Here is an 18,232-nt window from a genome sequence, read left to right on the forward strand (position 1 = left end):
AGATTTACTACACTTTGTTTCAGTCTCTCATTTGATTTAATCATTCTCTTTTTTGTATTAAGAGAGTTTGCTCCATGAAGTGTCAGATTCCTACAAAATAAAATCAAAATAGGCCATCGCCTACATGTTCATTTTGCTTGGCATCGTTAAAGGTGGAAACACATTTTCCTAAAACTGGACAAATGTAATGATCCAAATCATGATCAATTGTAGTCTGAAACTGAAACAGCAGAATACATGCAGAACAGAATTGTTAGTTGCAAAAGTATTGGGAGAGAAAATAACATATATGCCTATATAAATTGCATACAGACTTGCAAGTAGCTAACTTAGTTCTGTTAAAATAAACGTTAACTGAAAAAAATAAAAAATGAAAAACAAACTTATTTTATTTCGCCTAGCTGCCAAAGAACATATTAGCCAATTACACACTTTAACACAATAACACACTTCAATACAGTATGTGTCTATGGAGTTCACAATAGTGGTCAAGATAATCAGATTCGACTCTCTGGGCCTCTTCAAATACACACTTGCAGTCTTTGCACTTGTCTACTTACGTGACGCATTTATTGTATTTGGCGCAAGTGTTCAAGTAGGTGTGAAGACTACAAGTGTGTGTAGAACTTTTGATTACCTGATGGGACACACTTATAGTGTTGCAAAAATGCAAGTGTTTCAATTATTAAAATAAACTTCTAAATGTCTGGTCAGTGGTCCATCTGTAACAGAAGACACAATTTAAGATTGTGGTTACAATATAAAGCAGTTGCAGATGTTTTACAAAACACACATAGCCTACTCATCTTGGCACCAATAAAAAGACAGTTTAACAATTTGTTTTACTACCAAATTACACGTAATATCTAATTAATTTAACTTACAGTGGACTGTTTTCCTCGCTATATCTCGCAATTTCGGGGCATGTGGTTTCCCGAGCCTAATGCATGATGGGATATTCTAATCTTAGCCTCGAATACCGCTCTGATGTGGTATTCAAGATAGTGTGTGTTTAGTGTGCGTTCAAGGCACTACGCTTTGGCATTTTTTAGACTTAAATGAGGTTTTTCCGGTTACCGTGATTTTGCCAAGTAAGACATGTTCCTGGATCGACATATTTTGTTGATCCTGGAATAACATTCCTGTCCCAAAATTTAATCCTTACCCTTTATCCCTACCCCTAAACCTAACCCTACCCATAACCTTTCCCTAAAATCAGAGGGAAATGACAGGTGAATAACACTGATGTTGAAGCACCTCACCCTGGTTCTAAGCCTAAACTTGACAGAAACTGTAAACTTGTCCCTCAAGTCTGATTGGTTGATTGGAAAGTTGTTCCAGGATCAACAAAGATGTTGATCCAGGAACATGTGGTACTTGGTGAAATCACGTTCACCATGTTTTCCACTCACTCCCTGTCTCCCTCTTATGGTGTTGTTGGGAATGTTCAACCCTATACTGGTTGATTGGTGTTGGTTGGGCGTGAGGACAGCTGATACTGAGAGCCTTTAGTGTTGAAGGAGTGAGAGGCTGCGTCTGAAATCGCATAGGCATACTCTCTTGATTAGGTACTTATTTTGAATATCGTGACTGATAAAAAAAAGTAAGTTCTATACACTGTAAAAATGAACTTTTTGGTATAGTAATATATATTAAATTAACCTTCATAATTTTTACTTTATAAAATTAAAATTCAATGAGAACTAGAATTTTCTAAGTAAAATTTTAAATATCTACACATTTAATTCATGTAATAAATTTTCATTTTTGGGTGAACTAACCCTTTAAAGTTCACTAGTGCTCTTTTGAATGTTGAATGTTTTGCATGCATTTGTTTTTAAATACATTTTTATGTTTAAAACAAGGGTTACAGTATAATTCTGAAGTTTTACTGAATGCACCTGTGTCAAGAGATGACTGTGAATGTCCATTTTTTGTATGAAGAACAATTTTTGATGACTGAAATAAACTGTTTAATTGTATTTTAATTGTGTGATTTGTGAAAAATATAGAGAAAATGTTCATTTATTTATGTTCAGGATTATTTATAAAAAAGAAATGAGTAATGTTTACATAATTATAGGGAGTATTATAATTTCATAAAACTAAGTAAATGAAAACAAAAAAACTTAAATAAAATCTACTTATTTACTTAATTAAATGGTAAGATTTACTTCATAGTTTCATAAAAGCAAGCTTCCTAATTATAAAACAATAAATAAACTTTACTTAATTACTTTAAATAAATATAGCTTCTAAATGAAATGTAAATAGGTCATTTTTACTTAATTTCTTCTTGAGCGTTACATTCAATACTAAGTAGATTTTACTTGATAATGACACTTGTACTTGATATTATAGCAGTAAAATTTACTTAAAATATACTTGTGCAAATTGTTACGAGGATTTTATTAGTAAATCTTACAAGTAGTTTTTTTCAGTGTGCCTACATGAAAGTGTGCCTATACATACTATGTGCCTATATGCCTATATAGTTTAAAAGTAATCTGGACATATTACATTCGCCATGTTGCCCTTATCATGTGACCTACCAACATCCAGTTACAGTGCTTTACTGCAAATTATAAATCCACTCCCGTGGCCTCATGGGATAGTAGTGTCAAATACGCACATTTCAGAATCTCTCCGGAAGAAGTGGGTCATCCGTGTGCTTTTTTCATTCTCATTTATGAGTACTGTGAATTCAGACATACTTATTTAGTCACATACTGGTTTTCGCCCACTATATAGCAGGGAAGTATGTGATTTTGGATGCAGCCTGTGATTATTGAGTGAGTGTGTTTATCAAGAGAGTGCTTCTGAGAATTGTTGTTTAAGAAAAACGTGGAAAACAAAGAATGGAAAATTGTGAGGGTATTTAAGCAATAGCTGAGATCTTGATTCAAGATATCAGATGTTCACTTGATGTTTTGCTTTAGAGATTGAGTCTGAGAGCTAAAGGAGTTAAAATTTTACAGACCAATCATGCAAATAAAGATAAATAGATTTATTAAGAAAGACTCACAGTGGGTATATTCTAATGTCTTCGCAATACAAGTTTTGATGTTTAATGATAGATTTAAGAATCAGTAACATTAAATAGAGTTTTGGCATGTTTTGTGAGTACAGTGATTTCGAAACCAATTGTTCTGCCAAATGATTTATTTTTCCGAAACGCTCGAAACACGACTCCTACAGTGTAAATCCAATGAAAATCAACCCAAACATGCATAAAAACTCCTTTTACAAAACAACTGTGAATGTTTTCTTGAAACTACAAATCATCAAATACCATTAAACATGATGTGTCTGTATAATATGTGTTCTTTTATTAATTTGTAGGGCTTTTTTTGTGTTATGGATGGCTCAGCTGATCAGGCCAATAACTAGGTCTAATTCTCTTCATTTCTTATTATTCAAATGTGGCATTAAAATGTCTATATTATCAAACTGATTGGAGGACAGGTACCATAAATAAATACCGATTCAATGAAATCAGCCTTTAGTGAACCATTGAAATATCTAAATGTTTCAAAATCATTTTGTTTATGGAAATGACTTGGGCAGTTTGATACGTTCTTCGAACCGAATTTACAATTCATAAAGTCTTCTAATTCACAATTTTTTTATATATAAAATTGTGTTTCGTGTGTGTAGATGAATGCATTGGTATCTAAAGCTTTAGACTTGTGTAGTGGAATTCAGGCGTCATTGTCTCCATTGTCTCGGACTCCAGGCCTCCAGATGTGTGTGTGTGTGTGTGTGTGCTGGTCAGTGTGAGTAGATCTCATGTGAGGTTCCCACACTGACTCTCTGTCTTCACATCAATGGAGCACAAAAGCATCCAGAGTCCTGAATGAAGCATTAGTGCCGCTGAAGACTCTGTTCTTCCTGACGTCACCAACCATCTGGAGGGACACCAGTCAGTCACTTATCACACACTTCTGATCACAATTATTATCTTGCAAATATGCAGTTTTCCCTCTTATAAATTTAGAATGGAATATGCAAAAAAAAAAAAAAAAAAAAAAAAAATATATATATATATATATATATTTTTTTTTTAAATCAAATAAGATTTTAGTTGCGTTTGTGAGAAATGTTTGCGTTTCGATGACAAAAGTTTCTTAAGTACCTGATGCAAAAGCTTAGTCATTGTAAAAGTTCATGATGCATAAAAGAAAATAAATAGTGATATTGCTGATTCTGGTCACACTGCTGATGACATCATGAATGACATCATGTAAATGCATCATGCATGTGTGTAAATATCCATAAGTGTGTCGACTCTCTTGTGTGTGTCAGATATTGAGGTTGTGTTTGGGTTTAGGATGCTGATGACACTAGAACTGTGACTCTGTTCTCCAGAGTTTCTCACACTGAGACACAAACACAACAATAGAAGTGTGTCTATTCACATGATAATGAGACGGACAAATACTAATAAAACCCCAGGGATTTAAACTCAAAGTAGTTTTGATCTGCAAGCGTTTCCCACGTCATTCACGTTCACTTCAAAATCACTTCTGTACAAAAGGTTTTTTTATGTTTATCAAAACTTTTAATCTGGGTCAATTTAGAGAAAAATATACTGATATATTAGTTACATTTTTCAAATTTTAAAGGATTTATTTTTATTATTTTATTATATATATATATATATTTATTATATATATATATTTTTTTTTAATCACAACAGTCCAGCTATTATAAAGTTTATTAATGGTCCAGTGCGACACACGGCACAGATGATTCAGTCTTTGGGAACCGAGTTACTCCTGTGAGAACAGACACACTTCTATTGTGTGAGTGATTTAATGTGATGAAAACAGAAGTGTGTGAATCTGTGTGTCTCTGAGACTCCAGCAGTGACAGCAGCCAGAATAAAGATCTGTTAGAAAGCAGCTGCGTGTTCATTGAGCTTTGAGCATGTGGCGGCCCACATCTCTCATTGTCTGTCTGAGCTCTTCCATTGGCTCCAAACTGTGAGAAACTCCAACAAGCTCAAGCCTCACACATTCATATGGAGATTTGTGAGTATAAATAGAGGATCTGCAGCCGGTGTGAATCAGACTCGCTCTGCACAGAGATCTACAGCACAGAGATCCAGACATGACACCTACAATCATCTCAAAGGAGCATCTCCCTCTCAACAACAAGGTACATCACATGATCCTCCTTACAGCAACATTACATCAGCAGCTTTCACGACTCTTCTCAATCACTGCTTATTCCAAGACACGTTCCTGATGCTTTTCTGTCTCCATCTGCAGCTGAGAAAGCCGATAGTGGAGAAGATGCGCAGAGATGGTCTCATCAGCAGCTCAAGTGTCTTCTGGCTCCAGAGTTCCTGATTCCCAGCTGGAGAAAGCAGAAATCCTGGAGATGACGCTCACAGTTCCAGTTCACATGCTGTCAATCAAGGCTGTTCTCCAGGTGTGTCCGTGAGATCCAGAGATGAGATGAAGACACAGAGCCAGAGAAGACTGAAGCTCTTCCAGAAGCTGCAGACATCATGTGATCAGAACAGGAGGGAAAGTGTGGAGCCTCGGCTGAGCCGCTCAGACGAGAACACCTTCAGCAAAGAGATGAAGGTCAACAAGAGCGCCATCTGGAGGCCTTGGGAGATCTTACAGCGACCAGCAGCTCATACTGAACATCTACACTAGACTCAGTGGACTGTGTCGTTTCAGCTTCTCTTTTGGAGAAAAACTGTTTCATGAGTTCCAGTTTGGAAGAGATATTTGCACTGCAAAGTGATGATTTGATCTTCTATGAAGACTCAAGAGTTCCTGACGGGAACATATACTCACGTCTATATTAGACAACATTGACTTTTACATTAAATGCATCTTGATAAGATGTGAAGGAAACACTTCCTTTATTATTTTAAAGGCCATTCATAATCTGATAGCATCTCAAGCTTTGTTCTACAAGCTGATGAAGAGTCGATTTACACAGCATGTTATATGAAATGTTATAATTTCTTGAAATTAATGTGATGACAAGAATCTTGCTTCATTATTAATTATGAGCTGTTTGTGGCTCAAATTTGATTTCCTCTTAGATGATATTCATAGAGAGACTTTAGGATTTATATTTAATCTCTTTCTCTGATGGGAATATATACTGACGTCTATATTAGACAACACTGACTTACATTACATACATCTTCAAGAAAAACTGTTTCATGGGTTCCAGTTTGGAAGAGATATTTGCACTGCAAAGTGCTCTGATGATTCGATCTTCTATGAAGACTCAAGAGTTCCTGACGGGAACATAAACTCACGTCAACATTGACTTTTACATTAATGATGATTCTATGATTCTATAAAGACTTCTCTTTTCTATTTTTGAGAAAATGCTCTTAAACTATTTTTAGTTTGATAAAATAACTTGTATTGCAAAATATCATGATGCCACTAATAATTAGTATAAAAGTGCATTAAACTGCATTTTTCATATCCTTTGGGTATAATTTTCACCTTTGAGGTAATGCATTTTGTGACTTGATCAAATATCTTTAATGCTGGATTTTAATACATTATCTTTGAGATATTTGACATTGTATTTTTCCTGTTTTGGGGAAATTCTTTAATGTATTGTTAAATATACATATTTGTCTTCAGTGAAGATGTTCTATGAATGGACCTGTGATTTATTTATGAAATCTCTGTTTGTTTTGATTAATATTTTTAATCTTACATGCTTTTATAAAAGCAAATTTTACTGTTTATTTAACCTCACAAATCTTTTTAATTCTTTGAAAGATTCTGTGATTGTTAAAGTTCTGTCATGTTTGATATTGTACCTTTGAGATTTTACAGTCACCGTGTGACTATTCTGATCTCTGAATGATCATTCTTCTCAAACTGAGAAACGTTTGTTTAATCATAAACGTTGAATATGTTGATGTGTCTTTTGAAAAGACTGTTAAACTTTGCTCTATTGAGGGCATAAATGTATCTTGGAGATTCTCCGAGGTCATGTGGTGATATATTATCACACATATCCTGAATGACAAAATTAATATTCATGATAATAAAATCAGTTGATCTTATTTCTGTCTCTGCATTTTTTAAAAAAAAATTTTTTAACTATATATCCAGACAATACAGACATAAAAATAACTTAAAATATGAAACAAACAAAAATTATTTATTATTATAAAAAGTAAATTCTTATAACACCTTAAGTCTTGTTTTTAATTCTTACAATAATTACAGGGATACTTGATTTGGAGTATTAATACTCAGTAATATGCTTGTCTAAATAAACTTTTATTTACTTTCATGTGTATAATACATCTATGTCTATTTCTATGAAAGCTTTATTATCATAAATATTATTTCATTTAATTTTCAATATTTGGACCTCATAAATTTAGTGATTTAAATCTGGTGTGATGTTTAATATGAAAACTAATGTGATTTGGTTAGTTTGGATGTGTCTTCTTTTTATATGTAACCCATAATCATGATATTTTTATTATAACTGTGGAATCTAGTGAAAATGACCTCAGAGCTTCACTAATATATTTGGAATATTATTTTGAATCAATATTTCATGTCCATGTATTTATAGATCTGAGCACCATGTTCATTCTGTGTTGGGTTTATTTTGCCCACAAATGAAATAAATATATGTTCATACATCTGATTTAAAAATATATCTCATGAAGATTATACCATTGTTCTCATTAAATTTACTGGTAGGCCTAAAGCTAAAGCACCAGTGAGAGACGTGTGTGTGTATTGTAGTGTAATGAAGTGAATGAACAAAGTGTTATTGATTTTAATGCTTGATTTAAAAAAAAAGTCTTCTAATTCATTAAAAAAATCATGTTTTTTTTCCAACAAGTATTGAGCAGCAGAGGCGTGAGAAAGCTTGTAGGGAATCTGTCCTGCATTAACACTCATTATCATGTGAATAGACACACTTCTATTGTTGTGTTTGTGTCTCAGTGTGAGAAACTCTGGAGAACAGAGTCACAGTTCTAGTGTCATCAGCATCCTAAACCCAAACACAACCTCAATATCTGACACACACAAGAGAGTCGACACACTTATGGATATTTACACACATGCATGATGCATTTACATGATGTCATTCATGATGTCATCAGCAGTGTGACCAGAATCAGTAATATCACTATTTATTTTCCTTTATGCATCATGAACTTTTACAATGACTAAGCTTTTGCATCAGGTACTTAAACTTTTGTCATCTAATGCAAAACTTTTCACAAATGCAACCGAAACTTATTTGATGCTAAAAAAAGGAAATTAAAATGGCTATTTTGCATATTCCATAATAAACTTAATATGCAGGAAAATTGCATGTTTGCAAGATAATAATTGTGATCAGAAGTGTGTGATAAGTGACTGACTGGTGTCCCTCCAGATGGTTGGTGACGTCAGGAAGAACAGAGTCTTCAGCGGCACTAATGCTTCATTCAGGACTCTGGATGCTTTTGTGCTCCATTGATGTGAAGACAGAGAGTCAGTGTGGGAACCTCACATGAGATCTACTCACACTGACCAGCACACACACACACACACACACACACATCTGCTTCATCATCAGGCTGTGACGTCACTGCAGTCATAATGCTGAAGATCATAAATTAGGACATGAAATATCTGCACTTACTTCTGTGGAAAGACTTGAAATGTTGAACTTTATGCACATAAATCCATATGTGTCTAACAAAGCTTCAACAAATTGAAACTAGAAAGCATTTGAACAGTTTAGTTTGTATTGATGTAATATTGTATTTCATTATTCAGTATTTCTCTTATTAATGTATAATTCTTGTTCCTCTCTTTCTGTTTTCCTCAAGTTTAAACTTTATTCGGTTTCACTTTATTTTGATGGTCCCTTTAACACATTCTGTTGACTATAAGTAACGTTGCACCTATGTCTACTAACTCTCATTAGAGTGTTAGTTAAGTATTAATAGACTGGTAGGGTTAGGGTTAGATTAAGTTGACATGTAGTTGCAAAGTTACTTATAGTCAGTAGAGTGTCTGTTGGAGGAGCATCACAATAAAGTGTTTGCAGAGATTAAGCAGACAGTCTACTTATACTCTAATGAAAGTTAGTTGACATATAGTTGCAAAGTTACTTATAGTCAACAGCACGTTCAAAAGAGACCATCAAAATAAAGTGTTTCCCTTTATTATTAAATTGTACAGCAGATTAGTTCATCTTCTGTTGTTTTTAAACGCACTCCATAAATAAAGTATGATTTGAATTGATCTAATTGGTTTTACAGTTTTATATACAGATTTTTTTTATATATTCCAGTTTGATATTAAACTTAGGAATGTGAATTAAACACTGCTTTACACAGTAACTCAGTTGCCATGTGCAGGAATGATGTGACGTGGAACGAGACGATGCAGGAGTCACTGACGCCACGCGTTTCTAATGACGAGCGTGTGTTGCTTCAGTGACATTGATGTGAACATCAGATCTCTACAGGTCAGCACTTTCCCAGATTCTCCCCTGAGACACAGAGACAGAGGATCATTGAGCATGTGGCGGCCCTCATCTCTCATTGTCTGTCTGAGCTCTTCCATTGGCTCCAAACTGTGAGAAACTCCAACAAGCTCAAGCCTCACACATTCATATGGAGATTTGTGAGTATAAATAGAGGATCTGCAGCCGGTGTGAATCAGACTCGCTCTGCACAGAGATCTACAGCACAGAGATCCAGACATGACACCTACAATCATCTCAAAGGAGCATCTCCCTCTCAACAACAAGGTACATCACATGATCCTCCTTACAGCAACATTACATCAGCAGCTTTCACGACTCTTCTCAATCACTGCTTATTCCAAGACACGTTCCTGATGCTTTTCTGTCTCCATCTGCAGCTGAGAAAGCCGATAGTGGAGAAGATGCGCAGAGATGATCTCATCAGCAGCTCAAGTGTCTTCTGGCTCCAGAGTTCCTGATTCCCAGCTGGAGAAAGCAGAAATCCTGGAGATGACGCTCACAGTTCCAGTTCACATGCTGTCAATCAAGGCTTCTCCAGGCGTGTCCGTGAGATCCAGAGATGAGATGAAGACACAGAGCCAGAGGAGACTGAAGCTCTTCCAGAAGCTGCAGACATCATGTGATCAGAACAGGAGGGAAAGTGTGGAGCCTCGGCTGAGCCGCTCAGACCAGAACACCTTCAGCAAAGAGATGAAGGTCAACAAGAGCGCCACCTGGAGGCCTTGGGAGATCTTACAGCGACCAGCAGCTCATACTGAACGTCTACACTAGACTCAGTGGACTGTGTCGTTTCAGCTTCTCTTTTGGAGAAAAACTGTTTCATGAGTTCCAGTTTGGAAGAGATATTTGCACTGCAAAGTGCTCTGATGATTCGATCTTCTATGAAGACTCAAGAGTTCCTGACGGGAACATAAACTGACGTCTATATTAGACAACATTGACTTTTACATTAATGATGATTCTATCTTCTATAAAGACTTCTCTTTTCTCTTTTCAAGAAAATGTCCTTTAACTATTTTTAGTTTGATAAAATAACTTGTATTGCAAAATACCATGATGCCACTAATAATTAGTATAAAAGTGCATTAAACTGCATTTTTCATATCCTTTGGATATAATTTTCACCTTTGAGGTGATGCATTGTGTGACTATAAAGTCAATTTTGGTTTCATGTTGAAACAGTATTCATTTTTGCAACTGGCAAAAAGCATTTCCTGATCATTTTTTATGTTGTTTAGAAAACTTATACCTGTATCAGTATGTTGCTGTCCTCAATGAGGAGTTTTAATAAATGAAATTTCATTTTTGTAATTCTGAAAAGAATGTGCAATCCCTCCATGAGGGTTAATGAATATTGTTTTATATAGATCTTCATCTATACATGTACACTCTATATACTGCTGTATATGTTTACTGTATTTACGTTATTGTAAATCTGATATAATGTGTTATGTTCACATTATTACTGATGTTTGTGTTGTCCTCCAGAGAGCATCTCTCTGCTCAGAGCTTGTTTGAAACAAATGCTTTCAATAGTGAAAGTCCTGTGTATGAGAAATATTTTCCATACGTAAAGAAAAATAAACTAAGTTCAACTCGAACTATGTGGTTTCATTTATTTTCTAAGATGTCTCGAAGTGTTTAAACACTGAAGTCAAACTAAATGCCTGAATGACATTTCATTAGATAGCAAATGTAAGTATCTGTATCTAACACTTACTAATACTTTTAGGGGCTGCTAATGCTTGATAAATACTGAAAGAAGAAGCAGCCCTTATTTAAAAGCTTTGCATATGAATGTGATGTGCAATAGACAAACATCTATTGTTGTTTGATTGAATTGAGAGAATAAAAGCAAACCCTCAGAGAGACAATAGATCTCAACTAAGAGACCTAGGGGTCAGAGGTCAAGGGAGTGACCTCATATGAAACTTTTATCATGCCATCATGCTCCATTCCTCCAACTTTTACTCACATGCACCGAATACTGGCATTATTAAAAAGACTGGGAAAAGAGCTTTGTTATTTAATATTTAATACTGATTAAAAAACGAAAATACTAGAGAAACAAATATGAGCCTTTAGGAAAGATGTACATGGTTGGTTTGCAGTCTTCTATACTAATTTATTATTTGATTAACTTTTTGCAAAAGCAAAGTTGGTGCCATTTGTGCCCAAAAATGTAAAGTTTCCCCCCCAAAAAGGTTTAATTCAAATATGAAAGATATTTTAGTCTATAAATACATACTTTTTTTCAAAAATGTTTTAGCTTGACGTTTGACTAACATTTTTAAATGTTACTCGTTTCAGAATGTTCAGAGAGGATTCAAAAGTAACAAAGTTGCTGGAATTGAATGTTCCCTTAATGTTCACATAACTAAAAAAAAAAAGAAAATAAAAAAAAAGACATTTTTAACATTCAGAGAACATTCAGGAATAATGTTTTACCTTGTTAAGAATGTGAGTAAAACGTTCGGTTCCACTTTATTTCGATAATCCACTTTAGATATTCTACTAAATATAAGTAACTTTGCAACTACATGTCAACTAGCTATCATTAGAGTATTAGTAGACTAGGTTATGGTTAGGTGTTAGGGTTCGGGTTAGTAGAATAAGTTAACTTATAGTTGCCAAGTTACTTATAGTCAGATGAATATCTGTTGGGGGACCATCATAATAAAGAGTTAGCAGATATTAAGCAGTCGACTAATACTCTAATGACAGTGAGTTTACATGTAGTTGCAAAGTTACTTGTAGTTAGTAGAATGTCTAAAGTGGACTATCGAAATAAAGTGTTACCAAACGTTCTTATAACATATTTTTGTTAGCTGGGATTTTGTTAATTTTATCAGTGGTAAATCCTGGAAACACAGCATTTAACTTCCCTTTAAGTGTTTAAGTTGCATTAATGTCACCTGAAGATCCACAACAGTGATTCAGTGCACATATATACGTCACATACATACGTCAACCTGTGGTCAATGGGGGTTTATCTTGTCATTAGATGACAAGCATTCAACAGTCTCCCGAGGGAATTTTTATTATAGGATCAAGCGGTCATTAGCATCTGAATAGGCACATGTCTATTGTTCAGTGTGGGAAAGCTCTGGTACCCAGAATCACAGCTCACTGTCATTAGCATCCCAAAAACCCTCAATAAATCTCAATATTTTGGGACTCTGAAAGGAGAAATAACAGACTTGTTTTCGACCATCTCAAATTTTTAAAAACCCAGTATAGTCATGAAAAATTAAGTTAAATCAAAATAAAAATTGACCAGTTAGTCTGCAGCTTTAAACACACCTAAAGTCGCCTTTGCATGAATAGAACAACAGAAATGTACATGTAAAATGTCAGTCTGTTTAAAAATCACTTAATTTTCTGTGATAGCAAGTCATCTTTTTGTCCATGCATGCAGTCAAGACAGAAAAATAAACAAATTAAAAAATTATATATATATACAGTACAGGTCAAAAGTTTGGAAACATTACGTTTTTTTTATATTTTTGAAAGAAGTCTCTAATGCTTATCAAGGCTGCGTTTATTTGATCAAAAATACAGGAAAAAAAACACAGTAATATTGTGAAATATTATTACAACTTAAAATAATAGTTTTCTATTTGAATATACTTTAAAAAATAATTTATTCCTGTGATGCAAAGCTGAATTTTCAGCATCATTACTCCAGTCTTCAGTGTCACATGTGACATCCAGTCTATCACATGATCCTTTAGAAATTATTATAATATTCTGATTTATTATGAGTGTTAGAAACAGTTCTGCTGCCTAATATATTTGATGAATAAAAGGTTAAAAAGAACTGCATTTATTCAAAATAAAAAAATATTTTCTAATAATATAAATCTTCTTTACTATCACTTTTTTTAATCAATTTAACACATCCTTGCTGAATAAAAGTATTGATTTATTTCAAAAAAAAAAAAAAAAAATTACTGACCCCAAATTACTGACCAGTAGTGTATATTGTTGTTACAAAAGATTTCTATTTTTAAAAAATGCTTCTTTTTTTTTTCTTTTTTTTTTTACTTTTTATTCATCAAAGTATCCTAAAAAAGTATCACAGGTTATGAAAAAATATTAAGCAGCCGAACTGTTTCCAACTTTGATAACGAATCATCATATTAGAATGATTTCTAAAGGATCATGTGATAGACTGGAGTAATGATCCTGAAAATTCAGCTTTGCATCACAGAAATAAATGATAATTTAAAAGTATAATAAATTGAAAACCAATTATTTTAAATTGTAATAATATATCACAATATTACATTTTTTTCTGTATTTTTGATCAAATAAATGCAGGCTTGATGAGCAGAAGAAACTTCTTTCAAAAACATTAAAAATAGTAATGTTTCCAAACTTTTGACCTGTACTGTATATATATATAAACATAAGACTTTTACACACCAGAATCAAATCACTCAATGCCATTTGTCACATTCCCTCCCAAACCTGAGTATCCAAAGGGCTTTTAAAACATTCCTGCGGGTTTTTAATAGTAATAATAATTGCAAAGGCATTTTCATTAGTTAATGATGCTGAGTTAATGATGTCCTCTGTATGACCCACAGCACATCACTTTCCAACATGGCAACAGGCAAACAAAAATGCAGTGAAAGAATGTTTTTAACTCTTCATCTCATTAAAAACAACTCAAGAATGCCATCATGAGCAGCAAGCCTGATAAATAAACCCACGCAGGAATAATAATGTGTGTGATCACTGAATCATTCATAGAGAAAAGAGTTTGATAAGAATAGACAAAAGCAGAGATTTTTTTTGATTGTTTTATTCCGCCACAGACTGATTGAAATACATTCAATGGCCTTTTCAGTTCATAATTCCTTCACAGAAGGAAACTTGATTTCACCTACACAGTGAAAAGGTTTTCACATTTACTTATACGCCCTTATAAAAGGCAGTTATAAAAGCACAGTACATGGTACAGCTAGACAGATGAAGTATAACCTCTTGAGTCACAGTCTTTATCATCTCTACAATATCAGATCTGATACAATCTGCATATTATTTCCTTAGAAACACAAATACAAGCCCAGTTGGGTTTCAAATAAATCTCAATAGGATTGAAAACAATCATTAATATTACGTCCAAATATTAGACGCTGGCCAAATCTTGGCCACACTCAGAAAAACAAAACATGTTGTTCAGCTTAGAGAAGAATCTTTCACATTTGAAAGAAATTAAAAAAACTTATTATAAGCCCAGATAAAGGTACACACAATATGTTGTAAGAAAAATTAAAAACAAGCACGAGAGCTTTACAGGTTTGCATATTTATGACCAATGTGGTCCGTGTTGAGCTCAAGATCTACCAAGGTGGCGCTCTTGTTGACCTTCATCTCTTTGCTGAAGGTGTTCTGGTCTGAGCGGCTCAGCCGAGGCTCCACACTTTCCCTCCTGTTCTGATCACATGATGTCTGCAGCTTCTGGAAGAGCTTCAGTCTTCTCTGGCTCTGTGTCTTCATCTCATCTCTGGATCTCACGGACACACCTGGAGAAGCCTTGATTGACAGCATGTGAACTGGAATTGTGAGCGTCATCTCCAGGATTTCTGCTTTCTCCAGCTGGGAATCAGGAACTCTGGAGCCAGAAGACACTTGAGCTGCTGATGAGACCATCTCTGCGCATCTTCTCCACTATCGGCTTTCTCAGCTGCAGATGGAGACAGAAAAGCATCAGGAACGTGTCTTGGAATAAGCAGTGATTGAGAAGAGTCGTGAAAGCTGCTGATGTAATGTTGCTGTAAGGAGGATCATGTGATGTACCTTGTTGTTGAGAGGGAGATGCTCCTTAGAGATGATTGTAGGTGTCATGTCTGGATCTCTGTGCTGTAGATCTCTGTGCAGAGCGAGTCTGATTCACACCGGCTGCAGATCCTCTATTTATACTCACAAATCTCCATATGAATGTGTGAGGCTTGAGCTTGTTGGAGTTTCTCACAGTTTGGAGCCAATGGAAGAGCTCAGACAGACAATGAGAGATGAGGGCCGCCACATGCTCAATGATCCTCTGTCTCTGTGTCTCAGGGGAGAATCTGGGAAAGTGCTGACCTGTAGAGATCTGATGTTCACATCAATGTCACTGAAGCAACACACACTCGTCAACACTGTACACACGTGTGGAGGAGCTATATATATATATAAAATGTGTTTATTCATTTTTTTATGGTGACCTTGTTTTAGTTGCCCATATGTGTGTTTCACTTACACTGACAATAAACAGTGCTCTAAATATTTATATACAAACTGCAGTTTAAAGAAATGTGTTTTTAGATGAATGCATTGGTATCTAAAGCTTTAGAGTTGTGTAGTGGAATTCAGACGTCATTGTCTCCATTGTCTCGGACTCCAGGCCTCCAGATGTGTGTGTGTGTGTGTGTGTGCTGGTCAGTGTGAGTAGATCTCATGTGAGGTTCCCACACTGACTCTCTGTCTTCACATCAATGGAGCACAAAAGCATCCAGAGTCCTGAATGAAGCATTAGTGCCGCTGAAGACTCTGTTCTTCCTGACGTCACCAACCATCTGGAGGGACACCAGTCAGTCACTTATCACACACTTCTGATCACAATTATTATCTTGCAAATATGCAGTTTTCCCTCTTATAAATTTAGAATGGAATATGCAAAAAAAAAAAAAAATAAATAAAATAAATATATATATATATATATATATTTTTTTTAAATCAAATAAGATTTTAGTTGCATTTGTGAGAAATGTTTCGTTTCGATGACAAAAGTTTAAGTACCTGATGCAAAAGCTTAGTCATTGTAAAAGTTCATGATGCATAAAGGAAAATAAATAGTGATATTGCTGATTCTGGTCACACTGCTGATGACATCATGAATGACATCATGTAAATGCATCATGCATGTGTGTAAATATCCATAAGTGTGTCGACTCTCTTGTGTGTGTCAGATATTGAGGTTGTGTTTGGGTTTAGGATGCTGATGACACTAGAACTGTGACTCTGTTCTCCAGAGTTTCTCACACTGAGACACAAACACAACAATAGAAGTGTGTCTATTCACATGATAATGAGTGTTAATGCAGGACAGATTCCCTACAAGCTTTCTCACGCCTCTGCTGCTCAATACTTGTTATAATAAGCATACATTTTTACACAAATCTGATGACTAATTTCTTGAAATAAAGCATTTGATTTAGTACTTTTCATTTTAAAAATGTATAATATTAGATTATATATATAGATTATATAGTGTAAAGTTAGTCCAGTCTATTCATGCTGACCTCTGACCCCTGGTCTCTTAGTTGAGTTCTATTGTCTCTGATGGTCTTTGAGTGAGTTCTCTCTCTCACGCTCTCTTCATTCACTCAATTCAATTACACAACAATAGACGTGTGTCCTACTGAAACCCACAGCACACACACGTCTCCAAACGTTCACGGTCTTAACCTGATCAAACTGACCGTTAGTTGGTCCCTAACGCAGGGAATATGAATCAATTACAGGTTGGAATCTGATACACGTGCAATAGCCAGATGACATACCTTTCTGTCCTTTTATATTTTGAAGATAAAATAATATATATTTACCTGGAATAAATATGTGAAATTAAAACATCTGGTTGTTTACAGTTTCCTTTCATAAAGCGATTTATTATTATTCAAAATTTGAGCAATAAGCAAAATATATCTGTCACTTTAAGTAGTTTGCTATAGAAATATTAAATGTTCAAATGTTCAGTACTTAATTTGCATAATTTCCCAGAGGGATCTAATTTAAAATTAAAATAATTACAGCATCTATCCTGACCTTTTGTACATTTTAGAAGCTTGATGAGAATATGTACAAAAAAAATCTGTGCAAGAGAGCATAATCCGAAAATATAATTAAAACTAAAGTTTCAAGATTTTCAATTCATGCTGTACATATACAATTATTCCATGAAGAGGTAATTTTTTGTGCCAAACGTGCTTTTAGATGACGTTTTTCATTTAGCTTGTGTAAGAATTATTGATAAATATATATCAACATTAAAAGAGAAATCAATCTAATAAAAGCTGAGGCTATATATGTTTTCTTCTTCATTAATATCCACTCTAAAGAAGACAACTGAATTCCATGACAAACCAGAATGCCACAGCAGAAAATACATTTGACTTTTTAGTTATTTATTTTGTGATGTCACGATGTCAACATTAATGCAAATAAATAGGTGATAACATATCACAGCATTTGCATGAAGAGATCTCCAAAACACATTAAACGCATTAATATTAATAAACTTTACAAAAGTCATGTGACAAATGATTTACCACAAATCATTATTAGCATTCCTCCACATGAGGGGTCATACAAAAGCATAACAGAAACTGTTAGTGATTAAATGTCAAGATACTCAACAGTTAAGATATTCCCGTACAGGAAAACACATCAGGACATGTACATCCACAGGTGTCACACTCAACACAAGTGAGTTAATAGCATTTTAATGACAGAAAAAACACTGAACCACCTTTATGTGTGATTCTATGATATGATCAAATGTCCTATGAGGAAAACAGAGCGTTTATCATACTGATAAAATATTCAAAACCACTATTTGTACTTCACATAAAGCAAAGATTTACCATAGCATAGTGAAAATGTAATTTGCCTTCATAGAAGGTGTATATTAATGTATTCAACAATACATAATACATTTCCAGTGATGGAAATA

The 18,232-nt window shown here is 34.4% G+C and overlaps 3 pseudogenes across 3 annotated transcripts; 2 read left to right on the forward strand and 1 right to left on the reverse strand.

The window, feature by feature from the left end:
* The first annotated feature begins 4,929 nt into the window (after nucleotides 1-4,929).
* LOC311074161 lies at nucleotides 4,930-6,956 on the forward strand (annotated as a pseudogene). Its single transcript, XR_014609543.1, has 2 exons — nucleotides 4,930-5,160; nucleotides 5,274-6,956. The product of XR_014609543.1 is annotated as an uncharacterized misc_RNA (transcript).
* A 2,584-nt stretch (nucleotides 6,957-9,540) lies between these two features.
* LOC311074160 lies at nucleotides 9,541-11,102 on the forward strand (annotated as a pseudogene). Its single transcript, XR_014609544.1, has 2 exons — nucleotides 9,541-9,771; nucleotides 9,885-11,102. The product of XR_014609544.1 is annotated as an uncharacterized misc_RNA (transcript).
* Nucleotides 11,103-14,675: 3,573 nt separating this feature from the next.
* On the reverse strand, nucleotides 14,676-15,546 carry LOC311074385 (annotated as a pseudogene). Its single transcript, XR_014609545.1, has 2 exons — nucleotides 15,316-15,546; nucleotides 14,676-15,202 (listed from the first exon to the last, which is right to left on the reverse strand). The product of XR_014609545.1 is annotated as an uncharacterized misc_RNA (transcript).
* Between the last annotated feature and the right edge of the window lie 2,686 nt (nucleotides 15,547-18,232).

This window comes from Abramis brama, assembly GCF_963993115.1.
Source record: "Abramis brama genome assembly, chromosome: 23".
In the NCBI taxonomy this organism is placed as follows: domain Eukaryota; kingdom Metazoa; phylum Chordata; class Actinopteri; order Cypriniformes; family Leuciscidae; genus Abramis; species Abramis brama.